Raw genomic sequence first — 17,093 nt, forward strand, 5'->3', positions numbered from 1 at the left:
GGGGATAGAGCACACAAAGAGGATTTTTTCACTGTAGTAGCCCACAAGCCGTAGGCCATACTTATTTGTATTCACAACCATTTTCTATTCCGAGAAATAGAGAAGAGCAATCTCATCTTCCAACTAGGTTTTCTTCTAAAAGGGTTTCCAAGATCATATCTTGTTTCAAATCGTGGTTTTCAAGTTTTTATTTCATTTTTCTCTATTTTCTGCATAAATTTAATTTGCATACCTCTGTAATTAACAGTAATCTACAAATCCAGAAATCTGAAGAGAAATAAAATCCTAATAATGTAAATTTCATATTTTTAAATATAATTTTATCAAATCTATTGTGACAAACTATTTAACGAAATATCCAATATAGTTTACAAATTATTAAACATATACCTATTATATAATCAAGCCTATATTATTAAAACTTAGAAATAAATATGCTAACAAGTCAAACCCCATAAAATATCAAAGATCAATTTTATGAGTAGCCTAATTTATTTTAAGTATATATGATTTTTAAGTGTTAATGTAATAGTACAATGTAATTTCATATTATTTACTCCATGGATAACATTTGTGGGTAATATTTATATCTAATAAATAAAGTATTTTCCAAATGCAAAATATAAAATTAAAATTGGTTTTGAATTTTCGTTTTAAAGCTTCAGCGCACTAAATGCCAAAATATCGAATGCATTCCACACTACATAGGTGTAAAACATTAAATACTAGCATTTGCCCCTGATGTTGCAAAAGAAACACCGTAAGGCATAGAGTATGGAAGAATAGCGACATGTGAATGGGCATTGTTGAAAGCAAGGGTGGATGATAATGAGTCGCAATTGAAATTGTTAGTTGTGTGTATGCTGAATATGGATATTTTGTAAATAATAGTATGCAGAAGAATAGTGACATGTGAATGGACATTGTTGAAAGCAAGGGTGGATGATATTGAGTTACACTTAAAACTATTAGTTATGTGTGTTTTGAATATGGATATTTCATATATTCTTACCATATGCATTGCCAAATTGTGTTCCATCCCGGAATCCTACGACAATTTCAAGGCAGATAACCATGAGAACATAGTTAACTTCAGGTGAATAGATCTAACCCTCGTAATTTTGTGAGGTATGCACAATATTCACTCGAGGGAACCAACTAAGATCCATGGACTGCCTTATGATTGAGAATGTTGTTGTAATCAATGCTTGACTGGCTACAATGGCTGCTAAAGTGGCAACAATGAACATTGGCAAATACACAGGCTGTAGTATTGCTTTGTAAAATGTACAGCGTATGTCCCCTAGGTTTTTTATCAAATAAGTCGCTTGTCCCGTATATGTGATAAGCAGAGATGGGTAAACCAACACACAAAAAAGCAAGATGCACCAAAAAAACCCAAATTTCTCATTATGGTACTAAAACTTATGGAGGATGAAGCACACAGGTATGATGAAATACTAATAATTCTATCCTTGACATATAGCTTGGATGGTACTAAAACTTAAAGAGGATGAAGCACACAGGTATGATGAAATACTAATAATTCTGTCCTTGACATATAGCTTGGACTTGGATTGATTTCCTTTTGAAATGGCCCAAGTCTACGAACATGGCTTCGGCACCTAGATCCAATCAGAACAAAGAACTGATGTTAGTGTTTCTATTTGTATAGCTTTAAAATATATAATTGGGATGACGTTATGAATTTTGTTTGATAAAATCATTGGTATGGATTTATCAATTGAGTTAGAAAACAATTCCAAGTATACTACGTGATAAAATGAGACACATATCGTCATGAGAATAATCAATACCTGCTATACATAAGAATACACCTCAAAGCATCACCCATCCTTGTTTGTGATATTCATGAAAGTAATAATATATATAATATGGGTTGAATGCCTTCAATGCTCCAAGATAATATTTCACAATATTATACAGTCCGATCATGATGTTGGTCTCGAACCAGGCAATCATTATGGTTGAGACATGAAGCTAACTTTAATTGTACCGAGTTTTTGAAAAAAGAACAATAGTAACAGGATAAAAAATGACAAGAGGACAACAACACTTGCATGAGTTAACATACGAAAACATAAATTATGTCAAGAAGTGGGATGCCATAATTCACATTATACTCACAGACGATATCATGTTTATGATAGGGCACTACATCCCTCCTGTCTTTCAAATAGACTTTGCCTCTCTTGTCCAAAAGCGGAAACTGTGAAGAACATTTTGTGGGACAACATGTTTGCAAGGTCTTTTTGGGATTAGGTTCAGTTGCAACTGGTTAGTTTTCTTCACTGGCATCTTCATGGTCTTTCAAATAGGTTTTTCCTCTCTTGTCTGAAAGCAGAAACTTTGAAACACATTTTGTGGGACAACTCGTTAGCAATTGTCCCAAAAGGTACAACAATAGGCCAATAGGATTATTAAATTGGAATTGTTGAATTTTTCTAGAAGAGATGTTGGCTCAAACCTAAAGGATGAGCAATTTGGGATGGCTAAAGGCTTTCTAATTGTTTTTAATTGTATTAAAATTTGATAATTCATTGGTTTTACTTTCAAAAGCTTGAAGGAATTTGAAGAGCATATATAGAATTGCTTTGTGGGATTTGATCCCAAAATCATTGATTTGTAAATACATACTCAATGAAATGCTAATTGGTTGAAACCCTACACAAATGTTTGATATAAGCAAATAAGCTGGAAATTTCCATTATTCAGAAGAATTGTAGAACATTTTTATTTGAGAACGAGTGTTTCATTCTTTTATTTAAAAATTAATTTGGTTGGAAAATTGAAAATGAATGATTCCTGAAAACTGGGAATGAGGGTTTCATGAAAAATCAGAACAAAGCGTTAAGTAGTTAACCGTGAAACTCTTCAACCACCATGTGTTGTAAATTGACACGGTGACCGAGATGCACTGAATTGACAATGATTTGGCCACATGGGAAGAAGACATAAAAATTCACACTGGATAATGAAACATGACACTTGAAGAGTTTCTTCAAGTCATCATTAAATTGACAAAGTGGCCGAGATGCACTATATTGACAATAATGAGTTAGCCACATTGTGGCTCGCCAAGTGTGGCCATGACGAGACGGCAACAACAAACTAACAATGAATTGGCCATATGGAAAGAATGAATAAAATTTCACAAGGAATAAAAATGAATACTAGCTAAAACTGCACCATCACAAAAACAATGGCAAAACAATTTTCCAAAAGAAACTTCTCACTTGAGCATTGCAACAACTCGCACTTTTGCAAACAGATTGCTCACAACTACTGTGCATTTCAAACTAATCTCTTCCCAAGTATTCAAAAACAAAATTTTCCAAACAAATTGATACAACCACTAAACATTCCATAATCACTCACTTTAGTCCGACAGATAAACAGTCAGATAAAATCCATGCAAATATTCAAGAACATATTTTTGCAAACACATCGCAAGACTATTTTGCATTACAAAATAGTAGATTCAGCCTTGCTGATAAAATCCATCCAAATATTTAATAACATAACTATAAATATTCATTGCTCACAACCATAGTGGATTTGTAGAATAATTTCTTTAGCCTAGCAAATAATATCCATCCAACTATTTGTAAACTTCAAAGTCAATTATTAAAAAACATATAAACAAGATCCACTATGAAGAATTTTGGCAGATGCACAGCCCTCTCTTGCAGACAGGATAAATTATTGTTCAACAACCAGTTTTATACATGAAGACACATATAGCACTTCAACATTGATAAAAGACATCGTCATACAACATCTTGTATTGCGGTCGATTATCAGTGAAAAGTAATAGAAAGTGCAGAATATTATCAGTGTAAAGTAATAGAAAATGCAGAATATAAATCACGAGGAATGTTGTCTACCGAAAAACAAATTAAATTTATACATGAAGACACATATAACACTTCAACATTGATAAACAGTAATTATACCATATAATAATGAAGAGCTTAACAAGCATCAACATGCAGTATGGGTTCCAAAACATTGATAAACAATAATTATACCATATAATAATGAAGAGCTTAACAAGCATCAACATGTAGTATGGGTTCAAAAAACATGGCTTCGAATGGCAAAAAGTTCCATATTAATAAGCAGCTACAATTAGCTCGAGTCGACCCATTCAATTAGAAGTCATAACAAGAGGTTGCGAGCCAGGGCACAAAACAAGCCACATATGAAACTTACTGAAGATGTTCGTGCATCTCTTTCAAGCAATGCATGTGAATAGTGTGACCACAAGGCAATACACTGATAAGCTTTGTAGAGTCGAATAAATATGGTAGAGGAGTCAACAGACGAGGGTTCAGATATCTAAATAACTTCAGTCTAAATTATGCTATAAAAAGAAAACTACAATTACTACACTATGCAGATAAGTGTGACCTACCTCAAAACACACAGGGTAGTTGTGGTGCATTGCTTTTTCCACACAAGGGTGGCAATCCTTCAAGCGGATAGAGTAGCAACATCCTAGAAAAAGGTACATGAGCAAATAAATCATTCTCGCACTACAATGAAACAAGGGAAGAAGCGGTGATAATTTGAGAAGAAGCAGTGATAATTTGAGAAGTCATAAAGAACATACCACATTTATAACAGTGGAAGAAATTATCGTTGCCGCCAGTTCTGAAAACCAGCACAAGTAGCTAAAGTCAAAGGCAAGAAATACATCTAATACATTTCACAATAGCATGAAAGATTACTTTACAAGAGAGTGAGAAACATCAAAGGAAAAAGAGAAAAGCATACCTGCAAATTCCACATCCGTCACAGTGGTATTGCTATTTTGAGTCCTGGAAAACCAAAGTGGCAAGTACAATTAGAACCAAAAGCGTATACATCCAAACCATCTTTTTATAATTTTGTAAGAGTGAAACTCTTTGTTTTCCTAAACCGAAACTATTAAACCTGAAAACGCATTTAAAAACGTACCTCGTCATCAAAGAAATCACATTTTTCACAGAAGTACTTTCCCATACAAACACCACAAGTAACGCAGGTTTGTTGAACCTGCAAAATGACAATGCATAATCATTTTTAAAATAACTCAAGAAGCATTGTAGTGTTTACCTCTAAATTTTATGCACATTATTAAAATTAAAAAGGCTCAGCTCTTACATCTTGTTCAGTTCTACAATGTGAACAGTTAACCTGCATACATACAAGAATAACTATAAATAACAAGAGCAATATACTGCAAACATACAAGAATAACTATAAATAAACAAAAGCAATATAGTAATCCAGCAAGTTAGATAAAATTTGCTGGATAATTGACCATTTATCTTTTGAGAAGAATAAAAGTTAAATCTTTACATCTTTCAAATATACCTTCAGAAAATATTATGATGTTACAACCTAAAAAATCTTTACTAATTACAAAGAATACATATTGTTCAGAGAATTAAGACAAGCATCATAATGAATAACATCTAACTGGAAAACAAGATAGAACCTTACCTTTCGAACTTCATGGCGATGTACATCATGTCTGTCAAGTGGATGGACATCCATTGAATTTTGTTCAGATATGAGATCAGTCCATACTATACCCTCACAAATGAAATTAGAAGAGACGTAATTTTCTAGTTCTATTTTAACAAGTATATAAACCAAACACAACCGTTGAACTTGAAATAGCTACGAATGAAGTAAAGAAAAAGAAGCATACTTTGGCCTCATTATGACAATGCCTACAGTCAAAGACTTCATTACAACACGGAGCCCTTATTTGGCATCTCCGGCGGTAGTGTGAACATCTGCCATCAATTATCAGTATCAAGAAAACACACATCAGTAAAATCATCCCTGTATGGCACATTTTTCACCACTTTGTAAGATGCATGGAGATACCAATAAGAATATATCAAAATTATATATAATAAATAAAAGGTATAAATGTTACATTAAAGAACAGTGTATTGAACATCTCCATTCTATTTCAAGGAAGAAATACCAAATACAGTATGGGTATGCATGTCAAACAATGTAGACACTCACTACCTTAAATATTTATGTTAAGGACAACAAATGACCAGGATGAATTCCTTCACAGTTAAAAACAGAAATGTCATAGCCCCACGTTAATGAATGCTATTTTTGCACACTTCAATTCCCTGAGATTCATTGTCTTAGTAGAAAGTAAATTAAGCTGAAGAAAATAGAGAGACACACAAAAATACTCTTCTCATGTTAGCAATACAAAGAGGTCACTTTGGCACAACCTCTTTTCTTGTTCTATGAGATGAGATAGGTTTGCTTATGGCCAAAATTTGGGATAAATAGAACAAATATGTGGGATACCATAGCCCCGCATAATATGTAATAGTTTTTCAACTCTAAAGAAGATAAAGTTAAGAATTGAAATTAGTTCCACATAAAGAACACATGCACCAACTATAGGTTTCCAACATTAGCAACAGAGAGAATCCACTCCATTTTTTTTACCAATTAAGGAGAATGCCCAAAGTTTCTCCTCCTTCAATTAAGGAGAATGCCCAAAGTTTCCCCTCCTTCAATAAAGAACTATACTTAGTATAATGAAACAACTAAATCATAAAGAAAGGTAGTTGATAGCCAGGACAGCTTCGTTTTGACACAAGTGCTGTTCTATAGACCTCGTTTGTAATGCCCCACTTAAATCTTATCCTACAAATTGTGTTAATATTTACATTATCTGAAAATATTGAGAAATATTGGTCATAAAATAAATTTATGATTTCCATTATTCAAATTCCCCACTTACCTTCTCAATTTGAATATTATGTAGGATATGGTCTCCTTCCATTAATTCAAAATATATTTATTCATTTCACATACCCCAATGTACCCTCACATTTACTTGGGAGAAGACATAGTCCTCTCCATCTTATCATCAATATATATTTATTCATTTCACATTCCCCAATGTACCCTCACATTTACTAAGGAGAAGACATGGTCCTCTCCATGTAATTACACTTCACATTCCCCAATGTACCCTCACATTTACTTGGGAGAAGACATAGTCCTCTCCATCTTATCATCAATATATAATTATTCGTTTCACATTCCCCAATGTACCCTCACATTTACTAAGGAGAAGACATGGTCCTCTCCATGTAATTACACTTCACATTCCCAAATGTACTTTTCAGATTTACTTGGGAGAAGACATGATCCTTTCCCATTAAATTCTCAATTTTATATTCATGTCACAATTCCAAATGTACTCCTAGCTTAGAAGAGAAGTCAACCAAGGATGGGTGAGAGTTAATGACATTAATGAGAGGTGGTTGAGGAAAGAGGGTATAAAAAGGGAAGGGGGAAGGAAGAAAAGGGGGAGTTGGAGTCTTGCTTAGGATTGTGGGGGTTGGTTGTGATTGTTTGGCCTTGTTATGATTTTTGGGAGACCTTGGAAACCTGTGGAGGTTTCTTGGGTTTGAGAGGAGGAAAGTATCATTATCTAGTTTTGCACATTCTTCTTGAGGACACACTATATCTGGTTGGACTTGGGCACGGAGGGCTAGGGAACCTATGGAGGTTTCCTGGGCTAGGAATTTATTTCCTAGTTGGCTGGGAGGTAAATCCGGTTGGGTCGGCCAGAGGGAGCGTTCAGCTGGAGCTATAAGACAAAGGTATCATCATCAACCGCTGGAACAGGTATTTTTCCATGGACTACTCTTGTTAAGTTGATATCAATGGAATGCTCACCTTAATTTATGTTGCTTATGATAAAATGATAAGATGTTAAATGTTTAAAGCTATGTAAAAAGGTCAACAAGCTCCTTTTATTATTTATAAATTAACAGGAAAATAGATCTGTTAGTGTATAACAAAATAGAGGCTCTAATAATAGGATTCAGGTTCTTACACATGGTATCAGAGCTTTGGTTCAAAATCTGGACCCAAAGCCCACTAAATGGCTATTCCATAATCAAATTTCTTATTAAATAGTTGAAAATCCAGAAAATTAGAATGTCAAAATGTTTCAACAGTAGTCCAATGGCTTAGTGCCTAGGGATATGACAGAGCTAGTGTTTTGCTTCAACTTAAATGCGCCTGTAAAATTCCTGACAGAATAAATAATATTATAGAAATAAAAAAAAATCTGGACCGAGCTCCTAGATGAAGAAGCTTGATGTCCCAATAACCAGAATTTTCCCACTAAAAGAGTTCGCTTCTCTGGGCACAACGGAGGACAAAACACAAAATTAGCTGCGGGCTCTCAGCAAACACAGTATCCATCCACTCAAAGGGCTGCTCAGTCTATAGTATCAGTGCCTGATATCTCGTTGGAGAAATTGCCTGTTTAGCTGAGATTTAGGCTTATTTGTACGCCTATTTTATTGCAAGAAAGAACAACAATGGCGTCCGGAATACTGCGCCTCCGGTTGGCAGGTCTGGCGAGGAGAATTTCTCTTCCACTTTCGGGTAATTCCACATATTAAATTCCCTTTCTTCGTTTGGTTCTGAATGCAAAATGGATGACATTCTACTTGCAATTTAACAGCATTAGGGCATGCTATATTCATCTTTTAGGGGAAACCACCTAGCGATGTTATATTGAGGATTTGAGACCTGAAGAACACAGGCATATTCATAACTTGGGCCAGGTAAACTTCATAACGGAAATACAAGCCAATGTGAAGAGTTCTTAAGAAAATTTTCCAACTGAGACCACCCATTTAAATACAGAGCGAATCGATGTGTTGATTTGCTCTTATCTGAAGGCCCATCTGGCTGTATGTAGAGTGACTATGCTGATAAGAATTGAGTTAAATTCTAAAGCGTCGAAAATTTATAGGGTGAACAAGCGCATAAGGACTCTGGCCTACTCGCCCAGAAGCCAAGCTTCGCTTATTTTCTTTTAGTGACGGCGACGGAGTGAGTAGAGGCGCTAGAGAGAAAAATGGAGGTCTAGCTTCTGACTTTCTCTTCGGCAAACAGATTTTGGCGTGCAGGAAGACGAGATAAGTATGAGAGTAGTTATAGCATGGTCATCCCCAAATTTTCCAGACACCATATTCGCCAGTACAGTCAAAATTTTTTCAATACCAGAAGAGAAAATGCAATTAAGTTGTCAAAGAAAAACAGTAGGGCCGTTTGCTGTAATACACAACTACCTGGAATAGGTGGACCAATAAGGCAATTCATGGAGAACGCCGATTTCAAACTAGAAAACACTTTCGTAGATAGTTTGGTTCATGGGGGGGAATTAGCGGAAAATTTACTAGTATCATTAGGAAATTCGGCTTCAATTTTGTTGCAGAAAGTGTCGATTGACATGAACCATTTTAGCGGCGGTCAAAATGTATTAGAGCTTAGCCATGCTGTACTAAACGTTTTGTATCGGATCCGCATTTTACTCACATACTTGAGTTCACAATTAAGCATCATATAAGTGGATAATCGATTTTACGGTTTCACATAGCAAATATGGAGTAGCTCTTCTGTTAAAGTCAAATTACAGTCACTCAAGAGCGGTCAAACTTTCCAGCACTTGGTTAGCTTGACTATGTGTTCAACTGACATGAATGCAGACTGGTCGCAATACATTTTAGACATGGGCTTTCCTGTATTATGGACTGGGACATATCGCCATAATGAGTTATTTTAGGTCCTGACCCACTGCTGTCAGCTCTTGATTATGCCATTTTATTGTTCTAAATGCAGTGAGACAGTGATGAGAATGTGGTCCATTCTAAGATGCACTCAGTTTCACCATCCTGGTGTATTAGTTCATCTGTTATTGGATGGTTGCTCTTTGAGAATTCAGTTGTTGTCCAACACTGTTTGTGCTATGTTTTGTTCGTTGAATATAGATCTAATACTTGTCATGGGATTGGATACCTTTGAGTCTCATCTAGATAGATTGGCCTTTATAGAAATTCTATTTCAAACGTATACACTAACCATGTGTATGTCCTTGTTAGATATGTCCTTGAAAACAAGGTTATATGTAGTGTTGGTATAACTCAGGAGGTTTGCACGAACATAAAAACGGTGACTTGAAGCAACTGTTATGGACTAGCCAGTAAGAGTGACCAGAAGGCAATTCACAAACTAGAAAAGTTAGTTGCAGATATGACCAGTAACTGTCTTATAGATTGTTATCTTATCTATCCTATAGATTATCAGTATAACCACAATAAGGTGTTTATGAACTGAGTTGAAAACCTTCCTCAAGTTCTCAGAGCAGCAGCTGGCTTTTTTTTTTGTTGTTGTTGTCTGGCCTATTAAAGAATGATCTTGATGGTGAAGATATTTACAGTTAAAAAAAAAAAAACATTGATCAAAACCTGCCTGAACATCTTAATGCCCGCACTGTCTGACAAATTGTGAAACATGTGTCCAGACTCTAGATTCTATCTAGTATTATGACAATTAATCTTCCCATCGCATGCCTTATGATGATGGTTCTATAATTTCCAGAAAGAGTCGGATGTTCACTTGTAATGCACAACGCTGGACTCAATAAAATGCAGTTGGGACCAAAAATTTTAAATAACAGGTGTCAATATTCCAAGAATTTGAATTGGGGTCCTTCAATATCTGCAGCTTTTTACTGTGCTGGAGCTTGTATAGAGCTATATGAATAAGGGTTCAATATATAAACTGAATTGCAATTTCATTTCTAACATCATAAAGGGAGGAGGCCCTCCAAGTGAATACCCCAGGAGTTAAATTATGTATCGAACATAAAAAGAAATGCTGCCATTTTGAATATATTTTGACGATTCAACCATGTATGGTGACTCAGTGCAGAAGCAGCGTTAAATCACTACGTACCAAAAATTAAACAAATAGAAAGAGAAGAGCATAGAAGTTGATAGGTATATACATAATCCTCATCGGATGATGTAAGTTTCTTTCAAATTAGTGTAGGACCAGTATCACAGGGCCTTATCAGCTAACCATAAACGCAATCTACCAAGTTTCTGATCTCTATTAGCTGAACTCCTTCTCTAAGCTACTGGCATTCAGTTTATCACTAAGTACTGAAAATTAAACAAACATAGAGGGAAGTATATAGAAGCCTATACATATATCCATATTCCTCATCTGATGACATAAGCTTTCTCGCATAATTAGTTTAGGACCAGTACCACACAGCCCTTGAAAGCACGTCAACTCCAAAAGGTATACCCAAGCAATGCATTATGCAGCCTAGCTGACTAATCTTCCACATTATACAAAGTCAATCTGAAAAGTTTGATTTCTCAGCAACTAGATCCTCCCTCTTTTCCCCGCTCACTACTGTACCAACTGTTTTAGAAAAGATGCCCAGACCATGTATGGTTCCTTCAACAGAACTGTGGGTATGCTCCAGATTGAGAACGGATCATCAACAACAGGAAAAGTTATTAACTGCTCACCAGCAGGACAGAGAATACCTCAGATCTGTCCTTGTACTCAGGCAACTTCAAGAAGATATGTGTATTTAATCCAGAGGTATAGTATCCAAAATTTCTAAAAATTTACCCAATCCATATCAGTGGCTACATCTGTATCTATATCCTGCTAACAAGGTTTTTATGCGAGGGTCTCAATCTTCATATTTGATTATTCGCAGCTGATTTTGTTCAAAAACTGAGCTGCTGATAGCCTGATACGCACTTGGGACCATTGTCGTATTTCCAAAAGCACCTTGGCAAACTGTTGCCAGAGCTGCTGCTGTAAGAGCCTTCCTTAAATGTGTACTTCCTGCTGCTGCTGTACGGATCTGATTCTGTACCTGCTGACTGTATGCCCTGGCGTAGTGAAGAATAACTGAGCTAAACTAGTGAAAATCTATCATTGTGCAAGGTTTAGAAGCTCGAAACAGATTGATAAACCACTAGGAGAAAGTGAAGTTGCAAAATAAGCAAATCACCTCAGCAATAAAGGAAAGTTACAAGCTGTAGTAGTCAAACATCATCATCCATGTAATATTCAGAAACTTAAAATAGACTTACAAAAACAACTACGAGAAAATGAGAGTTGCAACCGAAGAAATCCTTATTTAGTGTCTATTATTCCTTCTGATATATGTTTAAGGTGGTGCCAACATGTACGAGGTTCCAAAATGAACGGAGTTCACTGGATTAACACAAACAATAGGTTTCGCTTTTCTTGTACCCTCTGAAACATTTGGGAGAATAATGGCAACATTGCAGGTTTGTAGGGGAGTAAATCCATTGTCTGCTTTTGGAATTTGGAAGTATATATATATATTTTTGGGTGTTCCCCAAATTTATCTACATATCCTATCTTTTCTAGAGGATTTGCAGGTTTTCATGGAAATACATACTCTGTGTTATCAGTGCTCCAGGATATTAGACGTGATCAAGAATATTCAAATTGTTATCCCTTGAACCATGTGACATTAAAGATCTGGATGAAACTAGATCCTCTCCATTGACCCAATCATGATGAAGGACATCTAATTATTTGATTGAAATTGTACAAGATTTCTCTTCCACATATGAAGAAAAATCTGTTTGCGTCAACTTCCAATGTCACTCCTTCAAAGCAATCATGCATGGCTACACATTCAACTCAAGTGCATGGCTACACATTCAACTCAAGTAAAAGGCATTATGTCTGACTTCTTGTCAACATAGTTGTGAGACCTTGGGTATTCCATCAAAGAACCCTAAGAAGAGATACTAAAGAGGTGATCGCTATAATTCCACCATCAAGTTTCACTTGTTTTGTAAGTGGAATTGTTATGCCCATAGAAAGAGTGGTCATCATCTATTGCTACCCTTGCTTTCCAATCAAGTACCAAATCAAGGATTTCTTTATCAATGTAATTTGTAATATTTGTAACGTCTTAATCAACCAGGTCAAGTGATCAATGTAAACATCACGATGTCTAGGATCACGTCACATCATCAATAATACACTATAGCACCAAAGCTCATCACATGAGCCATCTATCCACATCAACATGGAGGAACCACCAAAGCATCAACATCATCAAACACACTTCTCCAATCAAGCACACGTATATGTCCTTAGGCCACCCAAAGCTTTATCATCCTGTAAACCTGCTTTGTGATCAAAATCAGTAGTGTGTGTGTGATCAAAATAACAAGCAAAGCTTCATTCAAAATGAGGGGTAAGAGTGGACTATGGAACATGAATGGCAAGAGAAACCAAGGAGCACTACTAGACCATCTTAGAAGCATCTGGGGAGTGCCATGGGATCATTTCAAGAGCGTAAAAGAAGCACCACGTGAGCATATGAGTTCTGGGATCGGCTGGCTGCAGGGAATTGTTTTTTTTTTCAGAGGAAAAAATAAAAAAATAAAAAAATAAAAAAAAATGGGTGCAGCTAGCCAGACAATAGGTAAGTAATAGTTCAATATGGTACCAAATGGATTATTATCGAGAAAAGACAGCAAATTGTAGATGATATAAATGGAACACCAGAGAAAAATGAAAGCCTAAAAAGTTACAGAATGTGTTATTAGACTGCTTCCTGTGGAAACATCTTCTATACCTCTTGATTTTCCCTTTTCTTTTCTTCACAAATCTTTAGGCTACGAGCTCTGTAGCAAATACAAAACTCTATTGGAAGCTAGAATTGCCTCTCAATTGAAGAACGCAACCATTCATTACTTTTTGTTGCCAATGTCAAATACATAAAATGGATCTGGTTTTGATGCTGAGGTAGAAAGTATGAAGTGAATAGTTTCCACTTTCATGCATTAGCAATCTGTCAAACTTGAGGATTGTGATCTGAAGAATATAAGCAACAACTCATAGTTTTCAGAATTCTTTTATTATGGGAACCTCTAGGATGTATATCTTGCTCGGATCTTGCTAAGGATGCTAGATTAAATCCAAGAAAATTCGGAGAACTTGTTGGGATTTTTCCTTGTTCTACTCGTTCTAGTCATGATTTATTATATAAAGCCATCCACAAATATTTCAATTGTCATCTAGAAATTCCCTTTCGTCCTTTTATTTATATGTTTTCTTTTTATCAAATAGTTATTTATTTAAATTTATGGGAAATATAGAATTTTCTTTGAGCATATAAATTTGAGTATGCACAGTAGATACTTCATAATTTTGACATGTAATACTACTGCTTGCCTTGACTTGATTAGCAATAAAACTAAACAACCCTCCTTTCTAAACTACAGAAGGATATTTTCCTTATTTGTTAACGGAAACAAGGATCCATAGGCACCACAAAAGCTAGATTTCCTTCTCCCAACCCAGCTGAAACCACAATGGGTGAATGAATGGCAGCTTATTAGACAAATAAAACTTTCTCAGTATATTCAGAAACTGAAAAATAATTCCACTCTGCAATTTTTTTTTTGCATCTAAAACACTTGATCTGAGTCTTTCAGATCTGTATTGAGTAGGAATGTCTCGGAACTTCCTTGATTTTGGAGGTATTAAAGAGAGAATTCAAGTTTAATTTGCTGAATTAGGAAGTTTTTTGTAACAGTTGGCAGGCTAGAGTATCCCTTGTTCAATTTAGAATCCAAGAAGAAAAAAAAAAAAAAAAAGTCAATGGGCAGCTGGCAGAGTTGGTATATTAGGAAGGGTTCAGGGGTTTCAGCCATTAAACAACTTGGATTTGATGTTTAGGGAAGAAGACTTTCTAGCATCTCCAGTCATATATTATCACTTAAGAATCTAGTAGCTAGTTATGATTTTCTAGGTCTAAGGAAACTGGAGCTAAAAGTAGTTAAATTTCTACTGGACTCTGTTAAGTGTTGCTATCTATAGGAGCTAGCTCGCATTCTTGCAATTTTGAATATTATTGATTTTTATTGATTGTTTTGGCAAATTCTAGTTCAAACCTCCATCACCATGGGAGCAGTTGTCTTCCAGTTAATTAATCTCATCATTTGACAGTTCTTGCACGGTGACAATATCCTTACAAGATTATATTTATCTTCAAGTTGTTCTCCAAACAACCATCTTCAAGTGATTAACTGTCTTCATGTCATGAAAATAATTTGGTCTTTTGTTGGCTAGACTAAGACGACTACAGTTAAGGGATATCACCTAGGCTTGGACACATCTTCGGATCCAAGGAGTCTCCTGTATATGGTATGTTATATTGACCCAATCGTCTAAGGCCAATCTTCAAAGAAGTTAGGGAGTCTTTCGTATTTTTTCCAGCTTCTTTACAGTTAAAGGCTCCCATATATAGCATGACTTGTTGACCCAACGCGCTTAGGCTCATCTCCAAAGAAGCTAGGAGTCCTTTGTGATTATCCCAGCATCATTACATTTGAAGATTGTTTCCCTCGTACCTTCATGGCTTCAAAAGTGAGAAAGAGGCTTTATATTAAAACAGATCTTCAACATACTTCTACTACAAGTTGGTTCTATGTTGATGTTATGCATGCGTCAATAAATTTTACAAATAGAGCTAGAGTCTCCCTTTGAATAATAATAATAATAGGTCATGGCCAAGCCAGACGCGAAATTGGTTTATGAGACCCCTTGTTTATGGGACAAGCGATCCACCTCCTTGCAGTGATTTGACTACTAAAGTCTGTAGAGGTTTACCTTTTCTACTTCCCTCTAGATTTGAATCTATGATCTCTTACAAGGAAATACATGTTCTTAACCATTAAGCCCACCAAGGCCATTATAAGCTTTATCTTTGTACAAATTTTAAACATTGCATGCTTTCTATAGATGAATGACTATAGAAATAAGTAGATGAGGTTGTTAAGCTTCTTGGAACCTATAAATGGAGACACCAGATCTGCGATATAGTGACGATGTCACAACGAAGACCTAATTATAGAAATTTAGTTTATGGTTGTAATGCTTATGACTTCTATTGACTAGCATGTGTCATTTAAATGCCCTCTACTTTAAACATAGGGATATAGTATAGAGTGGTTTGAGTTACTACGAAGCCCAAAACATGCCAAGAGTTTTCCCTAAGTGATCCTGTACTATCCTTACCATTTGATAGTTCTTTTAAGGCATGGTTAATTGGTTAAAGTGTTCTTAATTGAATTGAACTTCTCCAAAAATCGATTTTCACTAGAATGCATCAATCTAGCATGGTGAGATTCAATGTAATGGTTGCTTCTAATCCATACATATTAAGCATAGTCTTGTAACTAAGTATGCTTTGTCATGTTGTTTGTTTACTAAGACGAAGAAATCTAGAAAGTAATCAAGAAATTAGTTAATAATGAATAGGTACAGGTAACAGAGAAAAACAATAAAACCAGCAAGCAAACAATCCAAAGAAAAATGGGCTGACATGATGTAACCTAAGGTTGAGGAAAAGAGGATGCCAACAATTATTGCATGGTGCATAACAGATGGAGGCCTGACAAAGATGGTCTAGTGGGGTAGAATTTTCTAGTGAAAATATAGATTGAATACTATGGGCTTGTGTAAGGCTTACTCTGACAGTTGTTTTTAATGATCTTAAATTAAATGAGAAGATCAATTCGTAGAGAATTTGGGATTTTAGAATGGAAGCTTATTTAGTCAATAAAAGACTAGTGAAAATATTAGGATACACTTTTACCCTTATTCTAGTGTTGAATAAAAATGTCGTGAAAAATAATGTGTCTCTAGTTTTGGATAAAAGGACCCTCAACTTTCTTTGCAACTTTTGTGGTCACTGGCCACTTATGAAAGGAGTAGGCATCTTTAGAAATGCGATGCCATTTAGAGGGGAAATACTAATAGCAACAGGGCAAAGGCAATTATTCCGTTCTTTTAATTATTTCTCATTTGTCTGATCATATTGTGAGCTGCAATATATATCATGAGATTGTTTTAGTACTAGTAAACAATGATTAAATATATAATAAATTTGAACCTTTTGACATTTAGAGGACATTCCTCTCAATTTACAAGAAAAAAATAAAGTATGAAAATCATGTTGGGAAACAGTTTCTGAAGTTTGGAGTCTTTTATTTTCAAAGTTAACTAAATGGGTTGGAAGATGAAAAAAAAAAAAAAAACCATCAAATTGGAAGAGCAGGAATTTTATATTCACTAAGGTTTTAAGGGAATTATATGCATAAAACTTATACTAGCACCTCCTAGTGGAATTGATAGTGCACTAA

At 35.3% G+C, this 17,093-nt stretch overlaps 1 pseudogene; it reads right to left on the reverse strand.

Moving 5' to 3' along the window:
- Nucleotides 1-17,093, reverse strand: part of LOC149258594 (putative E3 ubiquitin-protein ligase RZFP34) — a 115,613-nt pseudogene that overhangs the window by 94,223 nt on the left and 4,297 nt on the right.

The sequence above is a fragment of the Pinus tabuliformis genome, chromosome 6 (genome assembly GCF_031772625.1).
Source record: "Pinus tabuliformis cultivar Carrire ecotype Pingquan chromosome 6, CPIR1, whole genome shotgun sequence".
In the NCBI taxonomy this organism is placed as follows: domain Eukaryota; kingdom Viridiplantae; phylum Streptophyta; class Pinopsida; order Pinales; family Pinaceae; genus Pinus; species Pinus tabuliformis.